Source organism: Ambystoma mexicanum, chromosome 4p (assembly GCF_040938575.1).
Source record: "Ambystoma mexicanum isolate Mex_15411 chromosome 4p, UKY_AmexF1_1, whole genome shotgun sequence".
In the NCBI taxonomy this organism is placed as follows: domain Eukaryota; kingdom Metazoa; phylum Chordata; class Amphibia; order Caudata; family Ambystomatidae; genus Ambystoma; species Ambystoma mexicanum.
Genome location: NC_090927.1, coordinates 945958976 through 945975492, shown reverse-complemented (window position 1 = coordinate 945975492; position 16517 = coordinate 945958976).

Sequence of the window (16517 nt, the reverse complement as noted above, 5' to 3'; positions counted from 1 at the left end):
GTACCCCAGTAATACACATACCCCACTCGCACAAGCCCTTTCTCGTGTGAAAGTTCCCGCAAACCCCAGTAATACACGTACCCCACTCGCACAGGGCCTATCGCGTGTGAAAGTTCCCGCAAACCCCAGTAATACACGTACCCCACTCTCACAGGGCCTATCGCATGTGAAACTTCCTGCGAACCCCAGAAATACACGTACCCCACTCGCACAGGCCCTTTCACGTGTGAAACTTCCAGCAAACCCCAGTAATACACGTACCCCACTCGCACAGGCCCTTTCACGTGTGAAAGTTCCAGCGAACCCCAGTAATACACGTACCCCACTCGCACAGGGCCTATCACGTGTGAAACTTCCAGCAAACACCAGTAATACACGTAACCCACTCGCACAGGGCCAATCGTGTGTGAAACTCCCCACGAACCCCAGTAATACATGTACCCCACTCGCACAGGCCCTTTCGCGTGTGAATCTTCCCGCGAACCCCAGTAATACACGTACCCCACTCTCACAAGCCCTTTCGCTTGTGAATGTTCCTGCAAACCCCAGCAATACACGAACCCCACTCGCACAGGCCCTTTCGCGTGTGAAACTTCCATCGAACCCCAGTAATACACGTACCCCACTCGCACAGGCACTTTCGCATTTGTGAAAGTTCCTGCGAACCCCAGTAATACACTTACCCCACTCGCACAGGGCGTATCGCGTGTGAATGTTCCCGCAAACCCCAGTATTACACGTACCCCACTCACACAGGGCCTTTCGCGTGTGAATCTTCCCGCGAACCCCAGTAATGCACGTACCCCACTCTCACAAGCCCTTTCGCTTGTGAAAGTTCCTGCAAACCCCAGCAATACACGTACCCCACTCGCACAGGCCCTTTCGCATGTGAAACTTCCCGCAAACCCCAGTAATACACGTACCCCACTCGCACAGGCCCTTTTGAGGGTGAAACTTCCAGCGAACCCCAGTAATACACGTACCCCACTCGCACAGGCCCTTTCGTGTATGAAAGTTCCCGCGAACCCCAGTAATACATGTACCCCACTCGCACAGGGCCTATCGCTTGTGAAACTTCCAGCGAAACCCAGTAATACACGTACCCCACTCGCACAGGCCCTTTCGTGTATGAAAGTTCCCGCGAACCCCAGTAATACATGTACCCCACTCGCACAGGGCCTATCGCTTGTGAAACTTCCAGCGAAACCCAGTAATACACGTTCCCCACTCGCACAGGGCCTATCGCTTGTGAAACTTCCAGCGAAACCCAGTAATACACGTTCCCCACTCGCACAGGCCCTTTAGCATGTAAAACTTCCAGCGAAACCCAGTAATACACGTACCCCACTCGCACAGGCCCTTTCGTGTATGAAAGTTCCCGCGAACCCCAGTAATACATGTACCCCACTCGCACAGGGCCTATCGCTTGTGAAACTTCCAGCGAAACCCAGTAATACACGTACCCCACTCGCACAGGCCCTTTCGTGTATGAAAGTTCACGCGAACCCCAGTAATACATGTACCCCACTCGCACAGGGCCTATCGCTTGTGAAACTTCCAGCGAAACCCAGTAATACACGTTCCCCACTCGCACAGGCCCTTTCGCATGTAAAACTTCCCGCGAACCCCAGTAATACACGTACCCCACTCGCACAGGCCTTTTCGTGTGTGAAACGTCCCGCGAACCCCAGTAAAAAAACGTACCCCACTCGCACAGGGCCAATCGCGTGTGAAACTTCCCGCGAACCCCAGTAATACATGTACCCCACTTGCACAGGCCCTTTCACGTGTGAAACTTCCAGCGAATCCCAGTAATACATGTACCCCACTCGCACAGGCCCTTTCGCGTGTGATAGTTCCCGCGAACCCCAGTAATACACGTACCCCACTCGCACAGGGCCTATCGTGTGTGAAACTTCCAGCAAACCCCAGTAATACACGTACCCCACTCGCACAGGCCCTTTCGCATGTGAAACTTCCCGCGATCCCCAGTAATACACGTACCCCACTCGCACAGGCCCTTTCACGTGTGAAACTTCCCGCGAACCCCAGTAATACACATACCCCACTCGCACAGGGCCAATCGCATGTGAAACTTCCTGCGAACCCCAGTAATACACATACCCCACTCGCACAGGACTAATCGTGTGTGAAACTTCCTGCGAACTCCAGTAATACACGTACCCCACTCGCACAGGCCCTTTCGCGTGTGAAACTTCCCGCGAACGCCAGTAATACACTTACCCCACTCGCACAGGCCCTTTCGCGTGTGAAACTTCCCACTAACCCCAGTAATACAAGTACCCCACTCACACAGGGCCTATTGCGTGTGAAACTTCCCGCGAACCCCAGTAATACACGTACCCCACTCGCACAGGCCCTTTCGCGTGTGAAACTTCCTGCGAACCCCAGTAATACACGTAGCCCACTCGCACAGGGCCAATCGCGTGTGAAACTTCCCGCGAACCCCAGTAATACACGTACCCCACTCGCACAGGCACTTTCGCATTTGTGAAAGTTCCTGCGAACCCCAGTAATACACTTACCCCACTCGCACAGGGCGTATCGCGTGTGAATATTCCCGCAAACCCCAGTATTACACGTACCCCACTCACACAGGGCCTTTCGCGTGTGAATCTTCCCGCGAACCCCAGTAATGCACGTACCCCACTCTCACAAGCCCTTTCGCTTGTGAAAGTTCCTGCAAACCCCAGCAATACACGTACCCCACTCGCACAGGCCCTTTCGCATGTGAAACTTCCTGCAAACCCCAGTAATACACGTACCCCACTCGCACAGGCCCTTTTGAGGGTGAAACTTCCAGCGAACCCCAGTAATACACGTACCCCACTCGCACAGGCCCTTTCGTGTATGAAAGTTCCCGCGAACCCCAGTAATACATGTACCCCACTCGCACAGGGCCTATCGCTTGTGAAACTTCCAGCGAAACCCAGTAATACACGTACCCCACTCGCACAGGCCCTTTCGTGTATGAAAGTTCCCGCGAACCCCAGTAATACATGTACCCCACTCGCACAGGGCCTATCGCTTGTGAAACTTCCAGCGAAACCCAGTAATACACGTTCCCCACTCGCACAGGGCCTATCGCTTGTGAAACTTCCAGCGAAACCCAGTAATACACGTTCCCCACTCGCACAGGCCCTTTAGCATGTAAAACTTCCAGCGAAACCCAGTAATACACGTACCCCACTCGCACAGGCCCTTTCGTGTATGAAAGTTCCCGCGAACCCCAGTAATACATGTACCCCACTCGCACAGGGCCTATCGCTTGTGAAACTTCCAGCGAAACCCAGTAATACACGTACCCCACTCGCACAGGCCCTTTCGTGTATGAAAGTTCATGCGAACCCCAGTAATACATGTACCCCACTCGCACAGGGCCTATCGCTTGTGAAACTTCCAGCGAAACCCAGTAATACACGTTCCCCACTCGCACAGGCCCTTTCGCATGTAAAACTTCCCGCGAACCCCAGTAATACACGTACCCCACTCGCACAGGCCTTTTCGTGTGTGAAACGTCCCGCGAACCCCAGTAAAAAAACGTACCCCACTCGCACAGGGCCAATCGCGTGTGAAACTTCCCGCGAACCCCAGTAATACATGTACCCCACTTGCACAGGCCCTTTCACGTGTGAAACTTCCAGCGAATCCCAGTAATACATGTACCCCACTCGCACAGGCCCTTTCGCGTGTGATAGTTCCCGCGAACCCCAGTAATACACGTACCCCACTCGCACAGGGCCTATCGTGTGTGAAACTTCCAGCAAACCCCAGTAATACACGTACCCCACTCGCACAGGCCCTTTCGCATGTGAAACTTCCCGCGATCCCCAGTAATACACGTACCCCACTCGCACAGGCCCTTTCACGTGTGAAACTTCCCGCGAACCCCAGTAATACACATACCCCACTCGCACAGGGCCAATCGCATGTGAAACTTCCTGCGAACCCCAGTAATACACATACCCCACTCGCACAGGACTAATCGTGTGTGAAACTTCCTGCGAACTCCAGTAATACACGTACCCCACTTGCACAGGCCCTTTCGCGTGTGAAACTTCCCGCGAACGCCAGTAATACACTTACCCCACTCGCACAGGCCCTTTCGCGTGTGAAACTTCCCACTAACCCCAGTAATACAAGTACCCCACTCACACAGGGCCTATTGCGTGTGAAACTTCCCGCGAACCCCAGTAATACACGTACCCCACTCGCACAGGCCCTTTCGCGTGTGAAACTTCCTGCGAACCCCAGTAATACACGTAGCCCACTCGCACAGGGCCAATCGCGTGTGAAACTTCCCGCGAACCCCAGTAATACACGTACCCCACTCGCACAGGCCCTTTCGCGTGTGAAACTTCCCGCAAACCCCAGTAATACACGTACCCTACTCGCACAGGCCCTTTCGCATGTGAAAGTTCCCGCAAACCCCAGTAATACACGTACCCCACTCGCACAGGGCCTATCGCATGTGAAACTTCCCGCGAACCCCAGTAATACACGTACCCCACTCGCACAGGCCCTTTCGCATGTGAAACATCCAGCGTACCCCAGTCATACACGTACCCCACTCGCAGAGGCCCTTTCGCGTGTGAAACTTCCAGCAAACCCCAGTAATACACGTACCCCACTTGCACAGGCCCTTTCGCGTGTGAAAGTTCCCGCTAACCCCAGTAATACACATACCCCACTCGCACAGGGCCTATCGCGTGTGAAACTTCCAGCAAACCCCAGTAATACACGTACCCCATTCGCACAGGGCCAATCGTGTGTGAAACTTCCCACGAACCCCAGTAATACATGTACCCCACTCGCACAGGCCCTTTCGCCTGTGAATCTTCCCGCGAACCCCAGTAATACACGTACCCCACTCTCACAAGCCCTTTCACTTGTGAAAGTTCCTGCAAACCCCAGTAATACACGTAACCCACTCGCACAGGACCTATCGCATGTGAAACTTCCCGCGAACCCCAGTAATACACGTACCCCACTCGCACAGGCCCTTTCGCGTGTGAAACTTCCAGCGAACCCCAGTAATACACGTACCCCACTCGCACAGGCACTTTCGCTTGTGAAAGTTCCTGCAAACCCCAGTAATACACGTACCCCACTCGCACAGGGCCTATCGCATGTGAAACTTCCCGCGAACCCCAGTAATACACGTACCCCACTCGCACAGGCCCTTTCTCGTGTGAAAGTTCCTGCAAACCCCAGTAATACATGTACCCCACTCGCATAGGGCCTATCGCGTGTGAAAGTTCCCGCAAACCCCAGTAATACACGTACCCCACTCTCACAGGGCCTATCGCATGTGAAACTTCCCGCGAACCCCAGTAATACACGTACCCCACTCGCATAGGCCCTTTCGTGTGTGAAACTTCCAGCAAACCCCAGTAATACATGTACCCCACTTGCACAGGCCCTTTCGCGTGTGAAAGTTCCCGCGAACCCCAGTAATACACGTACCCCACTCGCACAGGGCCTATCGCGTGTGAAACTTCCAGCAAACCCCAGTAATACACGTACCCCACTCGCACAGGGCCAATCGTGTGTGAAACTTCCCACGAACCCCAGTAATACATGTACCCCACTCGCACAGGCCCTTTCGCCTGTGAATCTTCCCGCGAACCCCAGTAATACACGTACCCCACTCTCACAAGCCCTTTCGCTCGTGAAAGTTCCTGCAAACCCCAGTAATACACGTAACCCACTCGCACAGGGCCTATCGCATTTGAAACTTCCCGCGAACCCCAGTAATACACGTACCCCACTCGCACAGGCCCTTTCGCGTGTGAAACTTCCAGCGAACCCCAGTAATACACGTAGCCCACTCGCACAGGCACTTTCGCATGTGAAAGTTCCCGCGAACCCCAGTAATACACGTACCCCACTCGCACAGGGCCTATGGCGTGTGAATGTTCCCGCAAACCCCAGTAATACACGTACCCCATTCACACAGGGCCTATCGCATGTGAAACTTCCTGCGAACCCCAGTAATACACGTACCCCACTCGCACAGGCCCTTCCGCGTGTGAAACTTCCAGCGAACCCCAGTAATACACGTACCCCACTCGCACAGGCCCTTTCGTGTATGAAAGTTGCCGCGAACCCCAGTAATACATGTACCCCACTCGCACAGGGCCTATCGCGTGTGAAACTTCCAGAGAACCCCAGTAATACACGTTCCCCACTCGCACAGGCCCTTTTCGCATGTAAAACTTCCCGCGAACCCCAGTAATACACTTACCCCACTCGCACAGGCCCTTTCTCGTGTGAAAGTTCCCGCAAACCCCAGTAATACACGTACCCCACTCGCACAGGGCCTATCGCGTGTGAAAGTTCCTGCAAACCCCAGTAATACACGTACCCCACTCTCACAGGGCCTATCGCATGTGAAACTTCCCGCGAACTCCAGTAATACACGTACCCCACTCGCACAGGCCCTTTCGCGTGTGAAACTTCCAGCAAACCCCAGTAATACACGTACCCCACTCGCACAGGCCCTTTCGCGTGTGAAAGTTCCCGCGAACCCCAGTTATACACGTACCCACTCGCACAGGGCCTATCGCGTGTGAAACTTCCAGCAAACCCCAGTAATACACGTACCCCACTCGCACAGGGCCAATCGTGTGTGAAACTTCCCACGAACCCCAGTAATACATGTACCCCACTCGCACAGGCCCTTTCGCCTGTGAATCTTCCCGCGAACCCCAGTAATACACGTACCCCACTCGCACAGGGCATATTGCGTGTGAAACTTCCAGCAAACCCCAGTAATACAGGTACCCCACTCGCACAGGCCCTTTCCCGTGTGAAACTTCCCGCAAACCCCAGTAATACACGTACCCCACTCGTACAGGCCCTTTCGCATGTGAAACTTCCCGCGATCCCCAGTAATACATGTACCCCACTCGCACAAGCCCTTTCGCATGTGAAACTTCCCACAAACCCCAGTAATACACGTACCCCACTCGCACAGGGCCAATCGCATGTGAAACTTCCCGCGAACCCCAGTAATACACGTACCCCACTCGCACAGGCCCTTTCACATGTGAAACTTCCCACAAACCCCAGTAATACACGTACCCCACTCGCACAGGGCCAATCGCGTGTGAAACTTCCCGCAAACCCCAGTAATACACGTACCCCACTCTCACAGGGCCTATCGCATGTGAAACTTCCCGCGAACCCCAGAAATACACGTACCCCACTCGCACAGGACCTATCGCATGTGAAACTTCCCGCGAACCCCAGTAATACACGTACCCCACTCGCACAGGCCCTTTCGCGTGTGAAACTTCCAGCGAACCCCAGTAATACACGTACCCCACTCGCACAGGCACTTTCGCTTGTGAAAGTTCCTGCAAACCCCAGTAATACACGTACCCCACTCGCACAGGGCCTATCGCATGTGAAACTTCCCGCGAACCCCAGTAATACACGTACCCCACTCGCACAGGCCCTTTCTCGTGTGAAAGTTCCTGCAAACCCCAGTAATACATGTACCCCACTCGCATAGGGCCTATCGCGTGTGAAAGTTCCCGCAAACCCCAGTATTACACGTACCCCACTCTCACAGGGCCTATCGCATGTGAAACTTCCCGCGAACCCCAGTAATACACGTACCCCACTCGCATAGGCCCTTTCGCGTGTGAAACTTCCAGCAAACCCCAGTAATACATGTACCCCACTTGCACAGGCCCTTTCGCGTGTGAAAGTTCCCGCGAACCCCAGTAATACACGTACCCCACTCGCACAGGGCCTATCGCGTGTGAAACTTCCAGCAAACCCCAGTAATACACGTACCCCACTCGCACAGGGCCAATCGTGTGTGAAACTTCCCACGAACCCCAGTAATACATGTACCCCACTCGCACAGGCCCTTTCGCCTGTGAATCTTCCCGCGAACCCCAGTAATACACGTACCCCACTCTCACAAGCCCTTTCGCTCGTGAAAGTTCCTGCAAACCCCAGTAATACACGTAACCCACTCGCACAGGGCCTATCGCATTTGAAACTTCCCGCGAACCCCAGTAATACACGTACCCCACTCGCACAGGCCCTTTCGCGTGTGAAACTTCCAGCGAACCCCAGTAATACACGTAGCCCACTCGCACAGGCACTTTCGCATGTGAAAGTTCCCGCGAATCCCAGTAATACACGTACCCCACTCGCACAGGGCCTATGGCGTGTGAATGTTCCCGCAAACCCCAGTAATACACGTACCCCATTCACACAGGGCCTATCGCATGTGAAACTTCCTGCGATCCCCAGTAATACACGTACCCCACTCGCACAGGCCCTTCCGCGTGTGAAACTTCCAGCGAACCCCAGTAATACACGTACCCCACTCGCACAGGCCCTTTCGTGTATGAAAGTTGCCGCAAACCCCAGTAATACATGTACCCCACTCGCACAGGGCCTATCGCGTGTGAAACTTCCAGAGAACCCCAGTAATACACGTTCCCCACTCGCACAGGCCCTTTTTGCATGTAAAACTTCCCGCGAACCCCAGTAATACACTTACCCCACTCGCACAGGCCCTTTCTCGTGTGAAAGTTCCCGCAAACCCCAGTAATACACGTACCCCACTCGCACAGGGCCTATCGCGGGTGAAAGTTCCTGCAAACCCCAGTAATACACGTACCCCACTCTCACAGGGCCTATCGCATGTGAAACTTCCCGCGAACCCCAGTAATACACGTACCCCACTCGCACAGGCCCTTTCGCGTGTGAAACTTCCAGCAAACCCCAGTAATACACGTACCCCACTCGCACAGGCCCTTTCGCGTGTGAAAGTTCCCGCGAACCCCAGTTATACACGTACCCACTCGCACAGGGCCTATCGCGTGTGAAACTTCCAGCAAACCCCAGTAATACACGTACCCCACTCGCACAGGGCCAATCGTGTGTGAAACTTCCCACGAACCCCAGTAATACATGTACCCCACTCGCACAGGCCCTTTCGCCTGTGAATCTTCCCGCGAACCCCAGTAATACACGTACCCCACTCGCACAGGGCATATTGCGTGTGAAACTTCCAGCAAACCCCAGTAATACAGGTACCCCACTCGCACAGGCCCTTTCCCGTGTGAAACTTCCCGCAAACCCCAGTAATACACGTACCCCACTCGTACAGGCCCTTTCGCATGTGAAACTTCCCGCGATCCCCAGTAATACATGTACCCCACTCGCACAAGCCCTTTCGCATGTGAAACTTCCCACAAACCCCAGTAATACACGTACCCCACTCGCACAGGGCCAATCGCGTGTGAAACTTCCCGCGAACCCCAGTAATACACGTACCCCACTCGCACAGGCCCTTTCACATGTGAAACTTCCCACAAACCCCAGTAATACACGTACCCCACTCGCACAGGGCCAATCGCGTGTGAAACTTCCCGCAAACCCCAGTAATACACGTACCCCACTCTCACAGGTCCTATCGCATGTGAAACTTCCCGCGAACCCCAGAAATACACGTACCCCACTCGCACAGGCCCTTTCACGTGTGAAACTTCCAGCAAACCCCAGTAATACACGTACCCCACTCGCACAGGCCCTTTCGCGTGTGAAAGTTCCAGCGAACCGCAGTAATACACGTACCCCACTCGCACAGGGCCTATCACGTGTGAAACTTCCAGCAAACCCCAGTAATACACGTAACCCACTCGCACAGGGCCGATCGTGTGTGAAACTCCCCACGAACCCCAGTAATACATGTACCCCACTCGCACAGGCCCTTTCACGTGTGAATCTTCCCGCGAACCCCAGTAATACACGTACCCCACTCTCACAAGCCCTTTCGCTTGTGAATGTTCCTGCAAACCCCAGCAATACACGAACCCCACTCGCACAGGCCCTTTCGCGTGTGAAACTTCCAGCGAACCCCAGTAATACACGTACCCCACTCGCACAGGCACTTTCGCATTTGTGAAAGTTCCTGCGAACCCCAGTAATACACTTACCCCACTCGCACAGGGCGTATCGCGTGTGAATGTTCCCGCAAACCCCAGTATTACACGTACCCACTCACACAGGGCCTTTCGCGTGTGAATCTTCCCGCGAACCCCAGTAATGCACGTACCCCACTCTCACAAGCCCTTTCGCTTGTGAAAGTTCCTGCAAACCCCAGCAATACACGTACCCCACTCGCACAGGCCCTTTCGCATGTGAAACTTCCCGCAAACCCCAGTAATACACGTACCCCACTCGCACAGGTCCTTTTGAGGGTGAAACTTCCAGCGAACCCCAGTAATACACGTACCCCACTCGCACAGGCCCTTTCGTGTATGAAAGTTCCCGCGAACCCCAGTAATACATGTACCCCACTCGCACAGGGCCTATCGCTTGTGAAACTTCCAGCGAAACCCAGTAATACACGTTCCCCACTCGCACAGGCCCTTTCGCATGTAAAACTTCCAGCGAAACCCAGTAATACACGTACCCCACTCGCACAGGCCCTTTCGTGTATGAAAGTTCCCGCGAACCCCAGTAATACATGTACCCCACTCGCACAGGGCCTATCGCTTGTGAAACTTCCAGCGAAACCCAGTAATCCACGTACCCCACTCGCACAGGCCCTTTCGTGTATGAAAGTTCCCGCGAACCCCAGTAATACATGTACCCCACTCGCACAGGGCCTATCGCTTGTGAAACTTCCAGCGAAACTCAGTAATGCACGTTCCCCACTCGCACAGGGCCTATCGCTTGTGAAACTTCCAGCGAAACCCAGTAATACACGTTCCCCACTCGCACAGGCCCTTTCGCATGTAAAACTTCCAGCGAAACCCAGTAATACACGTACCCCACTCGCACAGGCCCTTTCGTGTATGAAAGTTCCCGCGAACCCCAGTAATACATGTACCCCACTCGCACAGGGCCTATCGCTTGTGAAACTTCCAGCGAAACCCAGTAATACACGTACCCCACTCGCACAGGCCCTTTCGTGTATGAAAGTTCCCGCGAACCCCAGTAATACATGTACCCCACTCGCACAGGGCCTATCGCTTGTGAAACTTCCAGCGAAACCCAGTAATACACGTTCCCCACTCGCACAGGCCCTTTCGCATGTAAAACTTCCCGCGAACCCCAGTAATACACGTACCCCACTCGCACAGGCCTTTTCGTGTGTGAAACGTCCCGCGAACCCCAGTAAAAAAACGTACCCCACTCGCACAGGGCCAATCGCGTGTGAAACTTCCCGCGAACCCCAGTAATACATGTACCCCACTTGCACAGGCCCTTTCACGTGTGAAACTTCCAGCGAATCCCAGTAATACATGTACCCCACTCGCACAGGCCCTTTCGCGTGTGAAAGTTCCCGCGAACCCCAGTAATACACGTACCCCACTCGCACAGGGCCTATCGTGTGTGAAACTTCCAGCAAACCCCAGTAATACACGTACCCCACTCGCACAGGCCCTTTCGCGTGTGAAACTTCCCGCGAACGCCAGTAATACACTTACCCCACTCGCACAGGCCCTTTCGCGTGTGAAACTTCCCGCGAACGCCAGTAATACACATACCCCACTCGCACAGGGCCAATCGCATGTGAAACTTCCTGCGAACCCCAGTAATACACATACCCCACTCGCACAGGACTAATCATGTGTGAAACTTCCTGCGAACTCCAGTAATACACGTACCCCACTCGCACAGGCCCTTTCGCGTGTGAAACTTCCCGCGAACGCCAGTAATACACTTACCCCACTCGCACAGGCCCTTTCGCGTGTGAAACTTCCCACTAACCCCAGTAATACAAGTACCCCACTCACACAGGGCCTATTGCGTGTGAAACTTCCCGCGAACCCCAGTAATACACGTACCCCACTCGCACAGGCCCTTTCGCGTGTGAAACTTCCTGCGAACCCCAGTAATACACGTAGCCCACTCGCACAGGGCCAATCGCGTGTGAAACTTCCCGCGAACCCCAGTAATACATGTACCCCACTCGCACAGGGCCAATCGCGTGTGAAACTTCCCGCGAACCCCAGTAATACACGTACCCCACTCGCACAGGCCCTTTCGCGTGTGAAACTTCCCGCAAACCCCAGTAATACACGTACCCTACTCGCACAGGCCCTTTCGCATGTGAAAGTTCCCGCAAACCCCAGTAATACACGTACCCCACTCGCACAGGGCCTATCGCATGTGAAACTTCCCGCGAACCCCAGTAATACACGTACCCCACTCGCACAGGCCCTTTCGCATGTGAAACATCCAGCGTACCCCAGTCATACACGTACCCCACTCGCACAGGCCCTTTCTCGTGTGAAAGTTCCCGCAAACCCCAGTAATACACGTACCCCACTCGCATAGGGCCTATCGCGTTTGAAAGTTCCCGCAAACCCCAGTAATACACGTACCCCACTCTCACAGGGCCTATCGCATGTGAAACTTCCCGGGAACCCCAGTAATACACGTACCCCACTCGCAGAGGCCCTTTCGCGTGTGAAACTTCCAGCAAACCCCAGTAATACACGTACCCCACTTGCACAGGCCCTTTCGCGTGTGAAAGTTCCCGCGAACCCCAGTAATACACGTACCCCACTCGCACAGGGCCTATCGCGTGTGAAACTTCCAGCAAACCCCAGTAATACACGTACCCCATTCGCACAGGGCCAATCGTGTGTGAAACTTCCCACGAACCCCAGTAATACATGTACCCCACTCGCACAGGCCCTCTCGCCTGTGAATCTTCCCGCGAACCCCAGTAATACACGTACCCCACTCTCACAAGCCCTTTCACTTGTGAAAGTTCCTGCAAACCCCAGTAATACACGTAACCCACTCGCACAGGGCCTATCGCATGTGAAACTTCCCGCGAACCCCAGTAATACACGTACCCCACTCGCACAGGCCCTTTCGCGTGTGAAACTTCCAGCGAACCCCAGTAATACACGTACCCCACTCGCACAGGCACTTTCGCTTGTGAAAGTTCCTGCAAACCCCAGTAATACACGTACCCCACTCGCACAGGGCCTATCGCATGTGAAACTTCCCGCGAACCCCAGTAATACACGTACCCCACTCGCACAGGCCCTTTCTCGTGTGAAAGTTCCTGCAAACCCCAGTAATACACGTACCCCACTCGCATAGGGCCTATCGCGTGTGAAAGTTCCCGCAAACCCCAGTAATACACGTACCCCACTCTCACAGGGCCTATCGCATGTGAAACTTCCCGCGAACCCCAGTAATACACGTACCCCACTCGCACAGGCCCTTTCGCGTGTGAAACTTCCAGCAAACCCCAGTAATACATGTACCCCACTTGCACAGGCCCTTTCGCGTGTGAAAGTTCCCGCAAACCCCAGTAATACACGTACCCCACTCGCACAGGGCCAATCGTGTGTGAAACTTCCCACGAACCCCAGTAATACATGTACCCCACTCGCACAGGCCCTTTCGCCTGTGAATCTTCCCGCGAACCCCAGTAATACACGTACCCCACTCTCACAAGCCCTTTCGCTCGTGAAAGTTCCTGCAAACCCCAGTAATACACGTAACCCACTCGCACAGGGCCTATCGCATTTGAAACTTCCCGCGAACCCCAGTAATACACGTACCCCACTCGCACAGGCCCTTTCGCGTGTGAAACTTCCAGCGAACCCCAGTAATACACGTAGCCCACTCGCACAGGCACTTTCGCATGTGAAAGTTCCCGCGAACCCCAGTAATACACGTACCCCACTCGCACAGGGCCTATCGCGTGTGAATGTTCCCGCAAACCCCAGTAATACACGTACCCCATTCACACAGGGCCTATCGCATGTGAAACTTCCTGCGAACCCCAGTAATACACGTACCCCACTCGCACAGGCCCTTCCGCGTGTGAAACTTCCAGCGAACCCCAGTAATACACGTACCCCACTCGCACAGGCCCTTTCGTGTATGAAAGTTCCCGCGAACCCCAGTGATACATGTACCCCACTCGCACAGGGCCTATCGCGTGTGACACTTCCAGAGAACCCCAGTAATACACGTTCCCCACTCGCACAGGCCCTTTTCGCATGTAAAACTTCCCGCGAACCCCAGTAATACACTTACCCCACTCGCACAGGCCCTTTCTCGTGTGAAAGTTCCCGCAAACCCCAGTAATACACGTACCCCACTCGCACAGGGCCTATCGCGTGTGAAAGTTCCTGCAAACCCCAGTAATACACGTACCCCACTCTCACAGGGCCTATCGCATGTGAAACTTCCCGCGAACCCCAGTAATACACGTACCCCACTCGCACAGGCCCTTTCGCGTGTGAAACTTCCCGCAAACCCCAGTAATACACGTACCCTACTCGCACAGGCCCTTTCGCATGTGAAAGTTCCCGCAAACCCCAGTAATACACGTACCCCACTCGCACAGGGCCTATCGCATGTGAAACTTCCCGCGAACCCCAGTAATACACGTACCCCACTCGCACAGGCCCTTTCGCATGTGAAACATCCAGCGTACCCCAGTCATACACGTACCCCACTCGCACAGGCCCTTTCTCGTGTGAAAGTTCCCGCAAACCCCAGTAATACACGTACCCCACTCGCATAGGGCCTATCGCGTGTGAAAGTTCCCGCAAACCCCAGTAATACACGTACCCCACTCTCACAGGGCCTATCGCATGTGAAACTTCCCGCGAACCCCAGTAATACACGTACCCCACTCGCAGAGGCCCTTTCGCGTGTGAAACTTCCAGCAAACCCCAGTAATACACGTACCCCACTTGCACAGGCCCTTTCGCGTGTGAAAGTTCCCGCGAACCCCAGTAATACATGTACCCCACTCGCACAGGGCCTATCGCGTGTGAAACTTCCAGCAAACCCCAGTAATACACGTACCCCATTCGCACAGGGCCAATCGTGTGTGAAACTTCCCACGAACCCCAGTAATACATGTACCCCACTCGCACAGGCCCTTTCGCCTGTGAATCTTCCCGCGAACCGCAGTAATACACGTACCCCACACTCACAAGCCCTTTCACTTGTGAAAGTTCCTGCAAACCCCAGTAATACAAGTAACCCACTCGCACAGGGCCTATCGCATGTGAAACTTCCCGCGAACCCCAGTAATACACTTACCCCACTCGCACAGGCCCTTTCGCGTGTGAAACTTCCAGCGAACCCCAGTAATACACGTACCCCACTCGCACAGGAACTTTTGCTTGTGAAAGTTCCTGCAAACCCCAGTAATACACGTAACCCACTCGCACAGGGCCTATCGCATGTGAAACTTCCCGCGAACCCCAGTAATACACATACCCCACTCGCACAGGCCCTTTCTCGTGTGAAAGTTCCTGCAAACCCCAGTAATACACGTACCCCACTCGCATAGGGCCTATCGCGTGTGAAAGTTCCCGCAAACCCCAGTAATACACGTACCCCACTCTCACAGGGCCTATCGCATGTGAAACTTCCCGCGAACCCCAGTAATACACGTACCCCACTCGCACAGGCCCTTTCGCGTGTGAAACTTCCAGCAAACCCCAGTAATACATGTACCCCACTTGCACAGGCCCTTTCGCGTGTGAAAGTTCCCGCGAACCCCAGTAATACACGTACCCCACTCGCACAGGGCCTATCGCGTGTGAAACTTCCAGCAAACCCCAGTAATACACGTACCCCACTCGCACAGGGCCAATCGTGTGTGAAACTTCCCACGAACCCCAGTAATACATGTACCCCACTCGCACAGGCCCTTTCGCCTGTGAATCTTCCCGCGAACCCCAGTAATACACGTACCCCACTCTCACAAGCCCTTTCGCTCGTGAAAGTTCCTGCAAACCCCAGTAATACACGTAACCCACTCGCACAGGGCCTATCGCATTTGAAACTTCCCGCGAACCCCAGTAATACACGTACCCCACTCGCACAGGCCCTTTCGCGTGTGAAACTTCCAGCGAACCCCAGTAATACACGTAGCCCACTCGCACAGGCACTTTCGCATGTGAAAGTTCCCGCGAACCCCAGTAATACACGTACCCCACTCGCACAGGGCCTATCGCGTGTGAATGTTCCCGCAAACCCCAGTAATACACGTACCCCATTCACACAGGGCCTATCGCATGTGAAACTTCCTGCGAACCCCAGTAATACACGTACCCCACTCGCACAGGCCCTTCCGCGTGTGAAACTTCCAGCGAACCCCAGTAATACACGTACCCCACTCGCACAGGCCCTTTCGTGTATGAAAGTTCCCGCGAACCCCAGTAATACATGTACCCCACTCGCACAGGGCCTATCGCGTGTGAAACTTCCAGAGAACCCCAGTAATACACGTTCCCCACTCGCACAGGCCCTTTTCGCATGTAAAACCTCCCGCGATCCCCAGTAATACATGTACCCCACTCTCACAAGCCCTTTCGCTCGTGAAAGTTCCTGCAAACCCCAGTAATACACGTAACCCACTCGCACAGGGCCTATCGCATTTGAAACTTCCCGCGAACCCCAGTAATACACGTACCCCACTCGCACAGGCCCTTTCGCGTGTGAAACTTCCAGCGAACCCC